The sequence below is a fragment of the Corvus hawaiiensis genome, chromosome 4, assembly GCF_020740725.1.
Source record: "Corvus hawaiiensis isolate bCorHaw1 chromosome 4, bCorHaw1.pri.cur, whole genome shotgun sequence".
In the NCBI taxonomy this organism is placed as follows: Eukaryota; Metazoa; Chordata; class Aves; order Passeriformes; family Corvidae; genus Corvus; species Corvus hawaiiensis.
Genome location: NC_063216.1, coordinates 56,370,349 through 56,385,829, shown reverse-complemented (window position 1 = coordinate 56,385,829; position 15,481 = coordinate 56,370,349). Strand labels below are relative to the sequence as shown.

The 15,481-nt window shown below is 35.9% G+C and overlaps 1 long non-coding RNA gene across 2 annotated transcripts in view; it reads left to right on the top strand.

The window, feature by feature from the left end:
* The window catches only part of LOC125325523, a 115,048-nt gene that overhangs the window by 86,775 nt on the left and 12,792 nt on the right, over window positions 1-15,481 (top strand). Inside the window, exons 4-5 of one of the 2 annotated variants that reach the window (XR_007203365.1) lie at window positions 14,907-14,972; window positions 15,077-15,338. The exons of the other annotated variant lie outside the window; for it this stretch is intronic. This is a non-coding gene — a long non-coding RNA (uncharacterized LOC125325523). Of the gene's footprint in view, window positions 1-14,906; window positions 14,973-15,076; window positions 15,339-15,481 lie in introns of those variants that run through there. 2 annotated transcript variants of the gene reach the window in all.

Genomic DNA, 15,481 nt, shown 5'->3' with positions numbered 1-15,481 from the left:
TGTATAAACAAATAAACATAATCTTTGAATTATTCATGATAATTATTCCAGTGCAAGCAGAACCTGAAGAAGGGGAAACTGGTCATTCTGTTCATCTGACTGCCAAGTGAAAGGCACCTTGCATACCCCAAGCTATTCATGGGACATAAATTGAAACTCAGACGCTCCTTGCAAAGAAAAAATTTAAAAGCTGCTATAGTAAAACTGGAAAACTAAATAGGAGCAGAAGAAATACAAGGTACTATGAAGGCTGAGTGGTTTAAAATGTCAAGCATAAAAGAAAATATTTTATATTTCATACTTGTTCTCCAAACTGAAAAAATCCCACCAGACAGATATAAAATGTCTTGTCTGAAAAAACATTTGTGTGACATAATTTTATAAATATACCTACAAATGTCACTGCAGTCATTATTTTGCCATTAATTTGGTGCAGTCAGGCCATTATTAGAGAGTTACTGTCTTGTAATTCACCTTTTTTTTTTTAATTCTACTTTCACAGTTATTTTTGTTAAATTCCACTGTACACTGTGCTTTACTCCTTCATAAGAAAACGGTATTTCAAGAAATTCACAAAGTGGACCAGAGAATAACATAATTCTGGGAAATGTGCTGCATACAGGTTCAAATTCTGAAGTTGATAAATGCTTTATGTGACAGAAATATTGAGAGAATTAGATATATGTAATATAATGTCTTGATATTAGTGGAGTACAAAACAATATTTCTTTGAGAAAGAGATCTGGAAAGCTCCTATAAAAGCTAGTGATTCATTTTGGCAGGAAAAAAAATTACTTAGCTTGAACCGTGTATTAGTTTCTGGTTTGAAAATCCAACTAATTTCTTTTGAAGCCATACAGCTGATATTCATATTGAGAGTGACTGATAACCCTGAAAAGAAAGGAAGTAGAGGGGCTGTAACATACCCAGTGCAATATTATCAATAAAATTTTTTCATGGAAAAACTCCTCAAAACAGGCTCATGCCTTAACTTTTATGAACACAATAATTTTCACCCTATCTTCCTTGTTTTCTTTTTTTTTTTTTTTCCACCAGAAAAGTTGCATGTATTCCATTTTCTGTTTACCTCAGTGGACAATATCAAATACTGGAAAATAAGATGCAAGATACAAAATGCCCATGATATTTTTGGCATCACATTAACATTTAAAGATACTTAGATCCTTCTAGATACTTAGCAAAGTTTAGTTTATTCTTCAGGTAATTTATAGTTTCAAGAAGAAAGAGCTCCTTTTGAAAATGGAAAAAGAAATATATTGTTTCTGTATAAGCCCTACTACTGAAATCAGTACTGTAAGATTGATAAGGGTCCCCATTATCCAGTTAAGGCCTGTTCATTTTAGCTTGCATCTGAAGTGCTTTACTAAACTGACTGTACAGAGAGAGCAGAACAGATGTAGTCAAAGATATAGAGTTAGTATTTCTCCTTTTCTCATAGAACACTCAAATATAGACCATTGCCTTTCAAGAAGTTTCTAATCCTGATAAAGTGAATTACAGAAAAAAAAAAAGTGTAATTTAGATAGGAAAAAATATTGCACATTTTCCTTATAAATGCTAGCATCTTTAAAAAATTCCTGAGTAGACAAGTTTCATAGCTTAGTTCTTATGCTATTTTATATTTGATTAAATATAATAATTTTTTATGTTAAAAAAATTATTACAGAGAAACAATTGCATGACAATATATACTTATGTGGTGGGTTAACCCTGGCTGGATGCCAGGTGCTCATCAAAGCGTCTCTGTCACTCCCCCTTCTCAACTGGACAGAGAGAAAAAATTAAGACAAACAGCTTGTGGGTCAAGATAAGGACAGGGAGAGATCACTCACAAATTACCATCACAGGCAGAACAGACTTCACTTGAGGAAGAATTAATTTAATTCATTGCCAATCAAGTCAGAGTAGGATAATAAGAAATAAAGTCAAATCTTATGACACTTTCCCCCCACCCTTCTGCTCTTCCCGGATTCAACTTCACTGCCAACTTTCTCTACCTTCTTCCCCCAAGTGATGCAGAAGGATGGGGAATGGAGGCTCCAGTCAGTTCATCATGCATTGTCTCTGCTGCTCCTTCTTACTCAGGGGGAGTATTCCTCACACTCTTCCCCTGCTCCAGCATGGTGTTCCTCCCACAGGAGACAATGCTCCATGAACTTGTCCAACATGACTTCATCCCACAGGCTTCAGCTCCACAAACTGCTCCAGTATGGATGCCTTACTTGTGTTCTTTCTACAGAGTGCCATCCTTGAAGAAGAGAGTGCTCCATGCATGGCCTTCCCACAGGGTCACAGCCTCCTTCCAGTGCAACCACCCGCTCTGCCATGGGGTCCTCCAGGGACTGCAGGTGGATCCCTGCTCCACCATGGACCTCCAAGGGCTGCAGGGGCACAGCCTGTCACACCGTGGTCTGTACCACAGGCTGCATAAATATAGAGAAATCTCAGTTCCTGCAAATAAACTGCTCTTTGTCCTGTTTATAATGTGCTGAGTTTCAGGAAGGCAAGCTGAGCTTTAGAAAGTCTATTTTGAGTGGAATATTATTGAGTGAAATAGCTGAACATTTAAGGACTTTTCTTGAGTTTCCCAAGAATTCTATTAACTAGGGTCTAATGAATAAAGGAATTAGTTTACCCATTTTTTGTCCTCAGAGAGCTCATTTTGTTTATCCAAATATAATCTTAGTTTGAATAAAAACTGATATGGTAACAATGATCATATTAGACACAATCTTGAAATTTATAATTTTGATAGTAAAATGTTTTATTGTGGAACTTCAGCTTTCAGAACATTACATTGGAATTTAAGTTAAAGCTTTTAAACTGTATAGCAGAGACTATATGATGTAAGAGAGGTGAGCTCCATTAAAGACAAGACAAAAGTTAGGTTCATGGTATTAAGGGTTCAGTATGACATTTATCTAATGAAGCGGCAGACGTCTGCCAGAGAGACATCTGTGCTTGCTGTAATATGATCTACCTCCATATGTCCAATGGAAAGGAACCAAAACTTTTATGGTCTTACACTCACAACCTCTTTGAAATCACTTCTTTACTGACATGAATCATACATGTTCTCTTCAGAAATTAAAAAAAATTAATTGTGAGGTATCTGAGGCGTATTTCTTTGTCTTGCAGTATTTTGGAGATTTGAGGAGCCTTTTTGGAAGATATATGAATCCTTCTTATATAAGTATCAATGACAAAGTTATCTGTGACTGAGGAAGATGGAACTGGATGACTTATGCTGTTTCATGGGTAATGCCTATACAAGTAAATAAAATGGTTCAGAATGTGAGCTTGTAACAGCCTGTGATTGTGGACACTGTTTAAATTTTAACACAGATTTAGTCCCTGGCATGGTTTGTGCCAAACTGTCTCCCAGACAATTGCTGCATTGTCAAGGTAAATACATGTGTCAGGGATCATTCTCAGTTTGGATCTGGCCATCCTCCTTTGAAGGGAAAAAAGTGCTTAATGATACACCATTTATCTGACCTTATGGGCCAGAGGGTGTTCATAGCATGGTTAAATTTCTACTGTAGGCATTCCCTTTCAGTCCAAACATAATTACAAGATTTAGGGCAATGTAAAGACAAAATGGTTCCATTTCTTCTAAACCATTTTTGTACAGATCTTCCTAGGAACTTCAAGAAATCTAAGGTCTTATATAATTTCTTGTAAATTTCTGTAGCTGAGGGTGTAAAAACCAAAACTAATAACAATTTTTTTATCATGCATGCACAAACTGATAAAATGTAGTGATACTTTAAGAGGGAATGAAAAATTAATATACAGGAGTTGTTAAAATTGTTAAGCAAAGTGTTACACTATTTTATGAAATTAAACTTTATGCACATTACTATGTTATCTATGAAATATACTATAAAGAAATAAAGAAAATATCCCAGCAGAAAATATGGCCTATCCTGGTGTTGGCTAACTGCCTGAAACCATGATTTGCATCCAAGGAAATTTAAACTGCCTAAGCTAGCTCTGCAATCGACTGTGTCATTCCCTACGTTGCTTTTATTATTACTTAAAATATATCAGAATCTCACCGAGTAGTGTTTCAGTTGAGAATTCACAATCTATTACCTTAACATAAAATCAGCCAATATGTAGAAATCAAGGTGGTGTTGCAGTAAGCGGTGTTACAGTAAGGAAGCTGTGTTCAGAAAGGCAAATTTACTAAGCAATGAAGAGGAGAAGGAGCACAGAAATGTCTGAATCATCACATGCAATTCATGGATCTCAGCATGATCCAGCATGAATTCAATCCCCTTCTTTCTTTTGTATGCATATTTCCTTGTGGAAAGATTCTGACACATTTCTTCTGGCAGTTATATATATTGTATAATTTCTGAAATAAATTAATGATCAATGTGAAGGTATACATTCTTTTACCTCAGTAGTACTCTGTAGCTTAAGCATTCCTCTCTGTCTTTTGTGCCATACCCCACACTGACACATTTACATTATTTCCTTGAGATTACTAAAATAGTAATGAATATGATTGGGGTGTGTTGACCTTGGCCAGCTGCCTGACATCAAACAAGCTTCTCTCTGACTCCCCCTCCTCAACAGGACAGAGGAAGAAAATAAGACAAAAAATCTCATGGGTTGAGATAAAGGCAAGGAATTAATTTGCCAATTACTGTCACAAGCATAACAGACACAGAAAAAATGAAAACACCTTACACCCACCCATACACCTGTTAATCAGTCTCAACTGATAAAACTTCCATTTTCTCTACCACCTTCCCTTCTAGCCCCTGACAGTACCAGGGAGAAAGAATGGGGAATAGCAGGCAGCTTATAACAGCTCTCTGCTGCTCCTCCCTCCTCACACTTCTTCCCTGCTCCAGCAATGGCTTTCTATGGTCAGGTGGCCTGTCAGGTATGTTTATTTAACTGGAGCTCAGAGTTGTTGCAAAGAGGCTTCTCTATACCCCAAATAAACACAGGGGATGTAGCCTATCTGACTGGAATCTCTCCTACCATTCTTGGTAGGATCATGTATTAAAAGTTTTGCTCCCTTCAACTTCTATGGTTTTATGTTTTGACGTTCTGATACCCATATTTCTTTCCAGATCCTCTATTAAGGATAACAGCTCAGTAATTCAATAGTATATTTTTTGCAAGAAAAGGTGACTAAAAGATGGCTTTCAAGCCTTTGCGTTTTGCCTTCACTGGTAAAGATTTTGCTTATAAGAAAATTGATGCTTGCATATATACCATTTGGTCCCCATCATCCCAAACCATATCGACCTTATTTATCCCAGGGGGATGGATCTGATCTAGTGCCAATACAGCCAGGCTGACAAGTTTGCAATCCACTCCCCAATGCATCTGGTTCTTGAAGAAGTTATGAGATCTGACAGAATACCACAAAACTGGATAGATGAAAACTGTAGCAACCATGTGATGGTCTGCCTGAACAAATGAGTCTTCCCAGAACTGATTGTGCCAAGATATCTGAGCTGTTTTTCTCTGGTGCCAAATCAAGTTTGACAGGATTTATTAGCTTAGTATCGAGGCCATGGTAATATAGCTATTTTGCTTTAGCTTCAATTCTTAGCTTGAGGATTGTGCCTGATCTAATAAATTCTATAGAATTGAACTGATTCTTCATAATGCCAGCTTGGCTGCCTTTATGTTTTACATTGCTTTGTTATGCTCTGTTTTTAAGCTTGATAATCCACCATTTTAAAGAGATGATTCATGATTGTATCTCTTTGACTATAGCTCACACAGTTTGGATCAGGCAGAAACAAGAAACTGCTTTTAAGAAAACAAATGCTTACTGGTAGCAAAGGGCTCTACTTCACTTGATTTCTCCTTTTTAGCTTTTTCCCCTTCAATGAATCAGGCTGAGAGAAGCCAAAAATCTTTACTGTTAGGCATCCTAAAACATGAAGTAAGTAGATATTTACTTTCTCTTTACATTCAAAGGTGCACATAGCAGTGTTGGTTCTTACCTTTAGTATGCCCTCTTGTATATAGAGTTTAAATTCTCTAAATCAGTAATTCAGCCAATGTGTCTTCCGACATAAGTTACTGCTTACTACTGCTTGCTTGAGGCATAAAATTACCACAAATCAGTATGGAAAGCCAAGAATCAAATAATCATATTTCATAGTTAATAAATATATTTTTTTACATTTCTGTGTTAAAATAAATCTCCCTCCACAATCCTTATCTCATCAAACATGCTCATTATACTAAAAATATTCCCTGGAATTATTTGTGGAAATTATTCTTCAAGCAGTTTGTTCTAAAGTTTGGGGTTTTTTAAATACAAAGCTTTTGAAAGGATGCACAGAAACAGGGTCTTTTCTAGTTCTATGAATGTCTCTAAGAACTAGAGATTTGTGGTATTAATAGCAGTGATTCGAGACATAGAGATTGTCTGCCTTTCATATTTTGCAGTATCAGCTTAAAATGGCCTCCTTCAGCAAATAATGATGACAGTAAACTCAGCTGTGAGAAAAGATGAAGAACTGTTTTGGTTTAACTGGGCAGACACACAGCTCACTCCATCCCAGTAGGACGAGGAAGAGATTGAAAAAGAAGGTAAAACTTGTGGATTAAGATAAAAATAGTTTAACAGGACACAAAAGGAACAGCTGTTCAATGCTAGTCTGCTAATTCCTACTGCTCACAATTCACTATCAAATTGTTGTGTTGGAGCAGGTAAGAATGGCATGGCAGATATTAAAAAAAGTTTTAGTTTAAATCAGTTAAAAAGGCAATCAAACAAGCTAGAAGTCCAAAAAAACTCCAGCTCTGTTAGTCCCAAGGTTTGTTAGTCTACTGATTTTCAAAGGCATTATTTCTCTGGAGGAACTCAGAGGCACAGACAACTTAGAGGTAATTAGCACAGGGAAACGCAATAAGGATCAATTTGTTTAGCTCTCAAGCTATTAAAATGCTTTCCATGTTTTGTTCCGTACTGGGGTACCTGAAAGCCTTTTTCTTTCATTCCATACATTATCACTGAGGGTCTTTCCTCTGAGTTTTTGCTTAATAGCACAGTAGAGGTGTATCAACAGCAGATACTTATGCAGAAAAAGCCAGAGATAGTATTTTTCATTTGATAGGTGATGAATAACAGTAACTATGATAATATTAGGCAGCTGAACTTATTTCCTATACATTCTGATAGTGCCATATGCTTATAAGTTAGAACCAATAATCACAGGTACACCTCTCTTGTTTTATTAATAAAAAACAGTCTCAGCATTTATTATTCATTAAAACTGTGGTGGAATATCTAGTTAGTGCAGGAACTGATTTGTTGCAGCTTGCTGCGGGAAATTTAATTGATGGACACTGTTTCTGAAACGTCTGCTGAACCATGAACCTATTGAACAACTCCAAAGGTAAGGGTTTTAAATACCCTAAGACTGGACCAGAGTTATTTCACTGCACTGCAATTGGGATGAATGTATCAGATTCACAGAATATTCTGAGTTGAAAAGGACCCACAATGATCATCCAGTCCAACACCTAAGTCAACAGGCAGTACACAGATCGAACCCACAATGTTAGTGTTATCAGCGCCATGCTCTGACCAAGTGAGCTAATCTAGAATCTAGTGGTTTTAGAAGCTTTGAGTTTCAATAGAAATAGCCTCATGGCCTGTCTTAGATCAACACTACTAAAATTATTTCTGTTTAAAATGCACAACTTCACTCTCTTTCTAAAATTCAGATCAATCAATGGAAAGAGTAAAGTCAAATGAAAAAGTGCTAAGGAATCTATCTTTGGAAAGCTATGATTTTTTAGCTATGCCCTTAATGTGAACATCTGTGACTATTTTAGCCTAGCTGGATGACAGTGAGAGAGAAAAAGTGCTGTCACACTCATCGCTGTGGAAAACTTGGAGACAAAAAAGCATTCTAATGCTTTCTAATGCTTCTTGCATCATGCAAAGACAGGTAGATCTCATGTAACATACTTCTTTGTATGCATGGCATTTTTAAAATACATTAATGTTTTTAATTTAAATACAGGCATTGAGTTTTGATCATTTTGTCTTGGAGAAGGCCAGTAAAATCAGTTTGAATTATGTCAGTGGTGAATTTAACTGTGAGCCAAGGAAGTCTTAATAATTCAAGCTGGGACATACAGAGAAAGGATATGGAGAGAAGAAGTAAAAGTAAATAATTTAGAAAATATATACAAGTGGCAACAAAGTTTATAGCTCATATAGCTGTGGTTCATTGCAGGACATTTTTCAGTGAGTATCTTATGGTACTGACTCTTAGGAGAGGCACAATGGGATTATTTTTTTACTGTTTAGTTTAAGTTGCCTGATGTCTAAAAGTCCATGTTCCTAAGTCACTGTCTAGTCCACCTCCAAACCTCCTTCTCTCTCTGATGTGTTGGGGCAGCAAAAACCTTTTGTCTCAGTTCAGCATCCCTAGTCAGTCCAGTCTATCAGAAATCCTGGTTGGAAGAGGACCCCTTACTATTTCCTAAAGCTGCACAGAAAATATGTATTGCAACTCATTTACTTCCCTCGCGTTGTGAAAGCTGGAGACAAGAGGTCACCTTCAAGTTGCTTCTAGTCAGATGGTAAGACAGCACATTTTTTCTTACAGTCAAGGTATAGTAAAATACCTTACAGGTAGCTATAGTAAAATCTGATACAAGAAAACGGAGAGTTTCTCAGATAAAGTATCCAGCAGCAGTTTGGATCCTAAAAGGGGAAGTTCACTGTCTTAAAGACATGGTTTCAGAATACTTTCTTCACATTTGGTACAGATTTTCATAGCTTTGTCTTGTATCCATAAATGGTGGAAAAAATATGAAAAGAGAAACAATCTAGAACACAGTATTTTGTGTTTTAGAGATTCTGAACTCTGTCAAAAATAGCTTATTCCAGTGTACATTATTTGAATTTAAGTGTATTTTATGCTACTGATTTAGAATGGAGATAAAAAACTTGTTGTTGCCATATTTTTCCCACTGATTTATGTCACTTTTTCATGGATAAGTTTGAGAAGGTCTTTTCTGCATTACAGTGATCTCCTATAATTCATTTAGCAGTTAGAGAAATTACAATGACAGAGCAAATCAGTAAGATATAATGTTTAGATCTGACTCGTTTCCAGCTCTGAGCGCCCTGATCAAATGCTTTAAATTTAATATTTAATGAATAATGGCTAAAATAAGAAACTAAATGACCTGAAAAAAGAGCAAATGAAAACCACTCAGGAGAGCTTGCATGTTAGAAGGAAAAATGGAGTAGAGATAACTTTAAAAGTTTTAGTTTCCACTTCCTGAGATGCTTGAAATGTTGATACATGATCTCTTAATCATGATCTCAAACACAGCACCTGCCCACTAGGGTGCAAACCTAAGAGCTGGCATTGCTAACCTAGGAGTTAGCAAGTTAGCCTGACTGTTGTCAAAAGGAGTGTGAAAAAACAACCTTTTCAATTAACGTACAACAACCCCTGATTAAAAAAAAAAAAGAAAAAAGAAAAAAACACCATCATAGAACCTTCTTTTATCATGCAAACATGGTGAAAGAGTTATATCATCATATTCTAATTGAATTAAACATCATTTTACTTCATTTCAGGATTTGTTTGTGTTATATCAACTTGACATGTTTCTTAACCTAAAAACTTTTATTTTTAGTGTTTTGGAATTCTGTACCTTTCCACTCGTGTTTTTTCCTTCACTGAAATGCAATGCTCCCTTGTGTCATTGTTATTTCCCTGCATGCTACATGACAATTCCAATCTTTCAAGGACTTTGACCACAGCACAGTTTCCACTGGAGTTGTATTTCAAGGGAGGAAATCCTTTACCATCCCAGAGATTTTTGCTTTTACTTCCTTCTGCATATATTGAGCATACATAATACTGTGAATTTATATTTCAGTTTTGATATGGCACTGATATATAACAATGTGACACTGTTGACCTGAATGGATTCTGCTTTCATTTTGGTTCATCATGAACTGATGGCGTTTAAGTGGTTTCACAGTGTGTCAGAATTAGATACAGCCCAGCAGGATAATTCACAGCACCACAAATAGGCACATTCATTCACCACCAATTTGATAGAGAAGTTCCTTAGAAAGATAATTCGCAAAATCTGTGTGTGATGACAGAAAGCCACTCAGAGCAGGTATAAAATATAGTGGTAACTGAGAACTCTGGAATTTCCCACCAGCTTTGATGAGTGACTCGGGACTTGAACCTTTAAGCTCTTGGATCATTTGAAAGCTAAGATGGGTAGGCACCTAACTGGGCAAGGCTCACTCTTTTTAAAACCAGAGAAGCAGCCTTAGGTCCCTTATTTTGAAAAAATAAGCACTTTTGGAATCAAAGCAGTCTTCCTAAAAGCGAGGAATTAAGGTTCATCTCCAATGACAGCCAGAAATTATTCAGATGCACCCTGCTACTTTCCAGAGGACTTTCCAAACTTCCAGACAGGATATGTCATCCCTGCAGGCAGGCCAATAGAGGGATATCTGGTTGGTGTTTGTAATGTGTCAGTCTCCTCCATAATGAGGTTCAGACTTCAAGTGTCCAGATAGGGATATAAAGACAGATGCATAGGGAATTTTTAGGACAAAGAAGAGTCAGATCTGGTAAATCCTGACAGCTGCTTGAGTTGAGTGCTGATACCAAAGTGGTGTCTCCTCCCAAGTAACAAGCAATAGAGCAAGAGGAAATGGCTCCAAGCTGTTCCAGGGGAGATTTAGATAGGATCTGAGGAAGAATTTCTTCGCTGAAAGGGTTGTCAAGCATTGAAATAGGCTTCCTAGGCCATTGGTTGACTTATCATCCCTGCAGGTGTTTAAAAGACATGTAAGTGTGACACTTACTGACATGGTTTAGTTTCGGATTTGACAGTGTTAGGTTAATGGTTAGACTCGATTTCAGTGGTCTTTTTCAACCTCAGTGATTCTATTGTACTCTTTTCAGATATAAGACATATTGTGGAAGCAATGTGAAATCCGTTGACAATACAAATACTAACCTACTCAGAGAATTTAAAGGCTTCACGAATTAGCTGGCTCTGACACATCTCACAATTAGGATCCAGCAGCTCTGAATGCTGCTACTTAGAAATGTACTTCCATGGCTGCCCACCCACGCTACTGTAGGAGACTATCAGTTTCTGATGCAATAGACAACAATGTGCTGTTCCTCAGTGGCACCATTCACAGCTCAGGATTCACCAAAACAGACAATGAACTTCTGCCAATTTGTCACTCGCTGTGCTCTGCTGCTCACACAAGTTCTATTTCTGACAAGAAAAAAGACAGAACTTCTTAGTCCAAGACAATAAAAAGTTTTGTACAGTACCACTTCTTAAGAAGCAGAGAAGGACTTTAGGATCTCAGATTTACAGAATGAAACTTGGTGTTTAGGTTACTTTCAGAAATGTCACAGGTCCTATTTAAAATGCCTGAAATATTCAACTGCTTGATATAAAGAAAGTGACCTAGGTCCTCCTCAGTCCCACAGAAATGATGCAGAAAGTCATAATAGAGAAAAACTCGATTGATGCCACACATAGAACTTGTCTGGATCTCATGTTTGCACTGAAATTGTAACAAGATAAATTTGGAGACTATCTGTCTCCAAATTCTGATCTGTTACCTCCACTTTGATGAGAGAGTGCTCATTTTCCATTGCAAATGTTTTGTTATTCTGTTTACAAATGAAAACAGTTGGAAGTCAGGAAAAATGCTGTTTAGCTGACAAGCTGCTCTGTCAGAGGTCTGACACAATAGTAAAGTATTCCTCTGTCCTTGACTTCTTGGTACGACAATAACCTTCCTTTGCTTCAGATGAGTTTTACATGGAGCTCTTGATACCTGTTGCCTGAAGTCAGAATTTAGATAACTATTAGGTGGTGTGTGAAATTGTAGTCAAGATTATGACATAGAAAATTTCTAAATAATGCAGACAGAGCCTATATGAACAGCACAGTATGCTGCAACATAAATTTAGCCAACTCTGTAAAGCTAGGCACCTTTCTAAATATTTAATCCTCTTAATGTATTTTTGCAGCTAGATACTCTGTAGAAATAACAAAATATATACTACTCCATACATATTTGAAAATGCACCGAATAGAATTTAATAATAATGTTTCAGACTGGTACACATGAATCTTTAGAATTCCCCTCCGTCACAATATCACAACATTAAAAAGCACGTTATTAAAACACATTGACTTGATGTTTCTCTTACTGGCCTGCATACATTTTTCGTTAAGGGAAATAGTAAACTGCTGAGGTTGAATTTGATTTACATTTTCAGTAGAGGCATGGAAAATTATAATACCAGGTGCTTCTTCTCAGTTGGATTTATTCCGTCAACATGCTCAGCACATGAAGGAAATACTTAATGATATTAGCTGCAAAAGGACAGTACCCAGAAATGTCATAGCACAGCAGGACCAAGCCACCCTACCAGTCTCAGGAAGATGACTTTTAGTCAGCAGCCGCCAAGGAGAGGAAACTGCTTTGGCACTGGTGCAATAATATTTAGCCTTTCACTTGCCATATAAACATGCCTAGGAGTGTAGCTGGCCAAACCCCAAATACACTGCAGTGTTTGGGATCTTTTCATCAATAGTGCTTTTGATAAAAGAGTGAAATGGATGCCCACTATGTTTTGCTTTCACAAAGGTCCTCATAGCAGGGCTAATATTACAGAGTCACTGATAAACATTGCAAGAGCCAGATCTGAAAGCTACAGACTCAGTAAATTAATCAAGTTTTTCAGGATCTAGTAGTACACAAAGAAAGAGGGCACTGCTAGAACATTCATTCTTTCCCTGGTTGTTTACTCTGGTCCGGATGACAGAAAAATCATATGCCCCAGTGACTTGTGGGAAGGAGAGCTGAAAGCACAAGTGCAAAAAAAAAAAAAGAATCAGATTTCTTTGCTACCCATAAAGATTATTGAAGCAACAGGAAACTAAACCAAGCACACTTTGTACATTTTTAATGTATTTTCAAGATGATGTAGAGCATGCTGCCTAAAAGTTTAAATTAAGAAACAGTAAAAAAAGACACCTCAAGTCACACAAGACCTACAATATATGCAACAATATAACCACCAAATATTTTTCTGTGGGAATTAGAAACAGATTAGACTCTGTTTATATATTATTTTATTCTGAGCATTTATTTGAATATTTCACCTTGAAAAACTTTAAATCTACTCGATAAACTCATGCAATTACAAGTGCTTAACCTTTATATCAAACTATTAGCTTATGCATTAGAAACAATTTTTTTTCTCCTTTTGTCTTCTGCTATGTAAAACTTGAAGCATGGCTCTTTACTGTTCATGGTGAGGTTGGGTAGCAGAAGACCGTTATATTCTCAAGTAATTATAATTTGAGATATGGCAATATTTTATATAATACAATTCAAGATTGAGTGAACCATAAGAAGAAAAGTGAGCCTAGGAAAATTCCAGTCATTTCAAAAATCTAACTAATGATAGAAAACCCTTCCATACTGATCAGATGCATTACAAGTAAGAAAAAACATTACTAAAATTTCAGGACCTTTTTATTTCCCTCTCTTTCTCTACTTCTTTGCCAGGTCATTGCAAAAGCCTGTGCTTCAGTTTGTTAAAAAAAGGTTGGATAAAACTGGGCCAAACATATATGACATTGCTTTTCCTATATGCATTCAGTACATAACATAGATTTCAGACCACAGAATTAAACTGAGTTTACCTTCATCTAATTTCTACATGCTAATGTGATTGATCAAAAACTGCCTTGGGATGGATAATTTCTTTTCTGAAAGTGACTGTAACTAAAAGAAATGAGAAAATTTTTCTAGAAACTTATGTTCACTATTTCAAATTTTGAGGTAACATCTGGTGTGAAAAATTATGTTAATAATCTGTTGCCATCTGAAAGTTAATGATCTTAAGAACAGTAATATATGCTCTAACCTACCCACATATATGGTAAATTCTGAATAAATGGTAAGATTCCTGAGATTCTGCATTTAATAAGGAACTTTCATGTTGCAGAGTTAAAGAATTTTCTCAGCTTTTAAGATACCTTGTAAGAAACTTCTGGAACTAAGATTAGATTACTATGTTTACAGACTCTGACATGAATGCATGTACCCGAATACAAGAAAACTCTTTTTTCTTAAAACAAATGAGGCATGTATAAGAATCCAAACCTCAGTACAGTCCAGAAAAAATACATCTTAACAAAATATAGATTACTAAATACAACTTCAAAACTGTCAGATAAAAATGAATGTGTTTTCTTTTACTTTGATTTGAAAACCTCAGTAATTTTCTAGTGTGATTCCACACAAATTACCTAAATTATTAAAATTTCTTATCAGAAAATGAACTGCCCAATAATATCTACTTTTCTGTACTTAAACCTTGTCTATTAAAGAAATATGAAATGGGAAACATACCACATAATTTACTTTTAAGTCAGCTTCAGAATATTTGAGGAGATACATAAACACAGGAAACCTAACTAGACAGTTGAAAATACTAAACATAAATATCATATAACTATTTCCCAAACTTTCATAATTGTTACTATCAATATTTTAATTGGAGGGATGTTTTGCATCTAATATTTTCTCTGCAGTTTTATGAATTTTTCAGTATGAAGATGCTAAGAAGCTCAGCAGAGTTTATTCGGATTAAATATTCCTGATTTATAAGGAAAAAACTATTGGCACAGTATTTTCAGCCTTCAGAGATTAACAGATGTGAACTTCCTAATCTGGGAAATTCTTCTTCAGTGAGGAGATTGTCTTAGCTATAATAGGTTCGGATCAAATCATTATTCAATTATCTAAGTATTTAATTGTTTAATTATTGAAACATTTTCCTCTTTTACAGGTGTGTTTATAACCTTATAATTTTGTGCAATATATTGCCAAATTCAATGGTTATTGAATGTCAAGGGTAAGTATCTTCATGGTACAGAGTGGAAGCTTACAGCTTTATTAAAGCTAATGGATTAGAATTTATTTATGCTACCTCAAGATCACACGCTGATTCTTTTTTAGGTAATGGGACATGCAATTAAATGATACATATACAGCACTTTCCACAACATCACGATAAATGATTATGGCGAAAACAACTCAAGCAGGCAATGAGAGATCAACACTAGAGGAGAGACTCCAAGAATGCCACAACAATTATACACATTATTACACAGTTAAAATTAACATCTCAGATCCAGAACTGAATCATCTGTCCTCAAAATTTGTGAAAAAACCGTTGCTCACTGCAGACTGTGTTTTTTTTGTTTATAACAACTTTGATAATGCTTCCAAGTAGGAAGTAGAGTGCCAATAAATACTTCCATAAAATAAAAAAATATGTGGCATTTCCTATTTTTTTTTAATTTAGGGTGAATTTATTGCTCCTCATTACTTGGAATGCAACAAACCCACAAAGCTGTGATG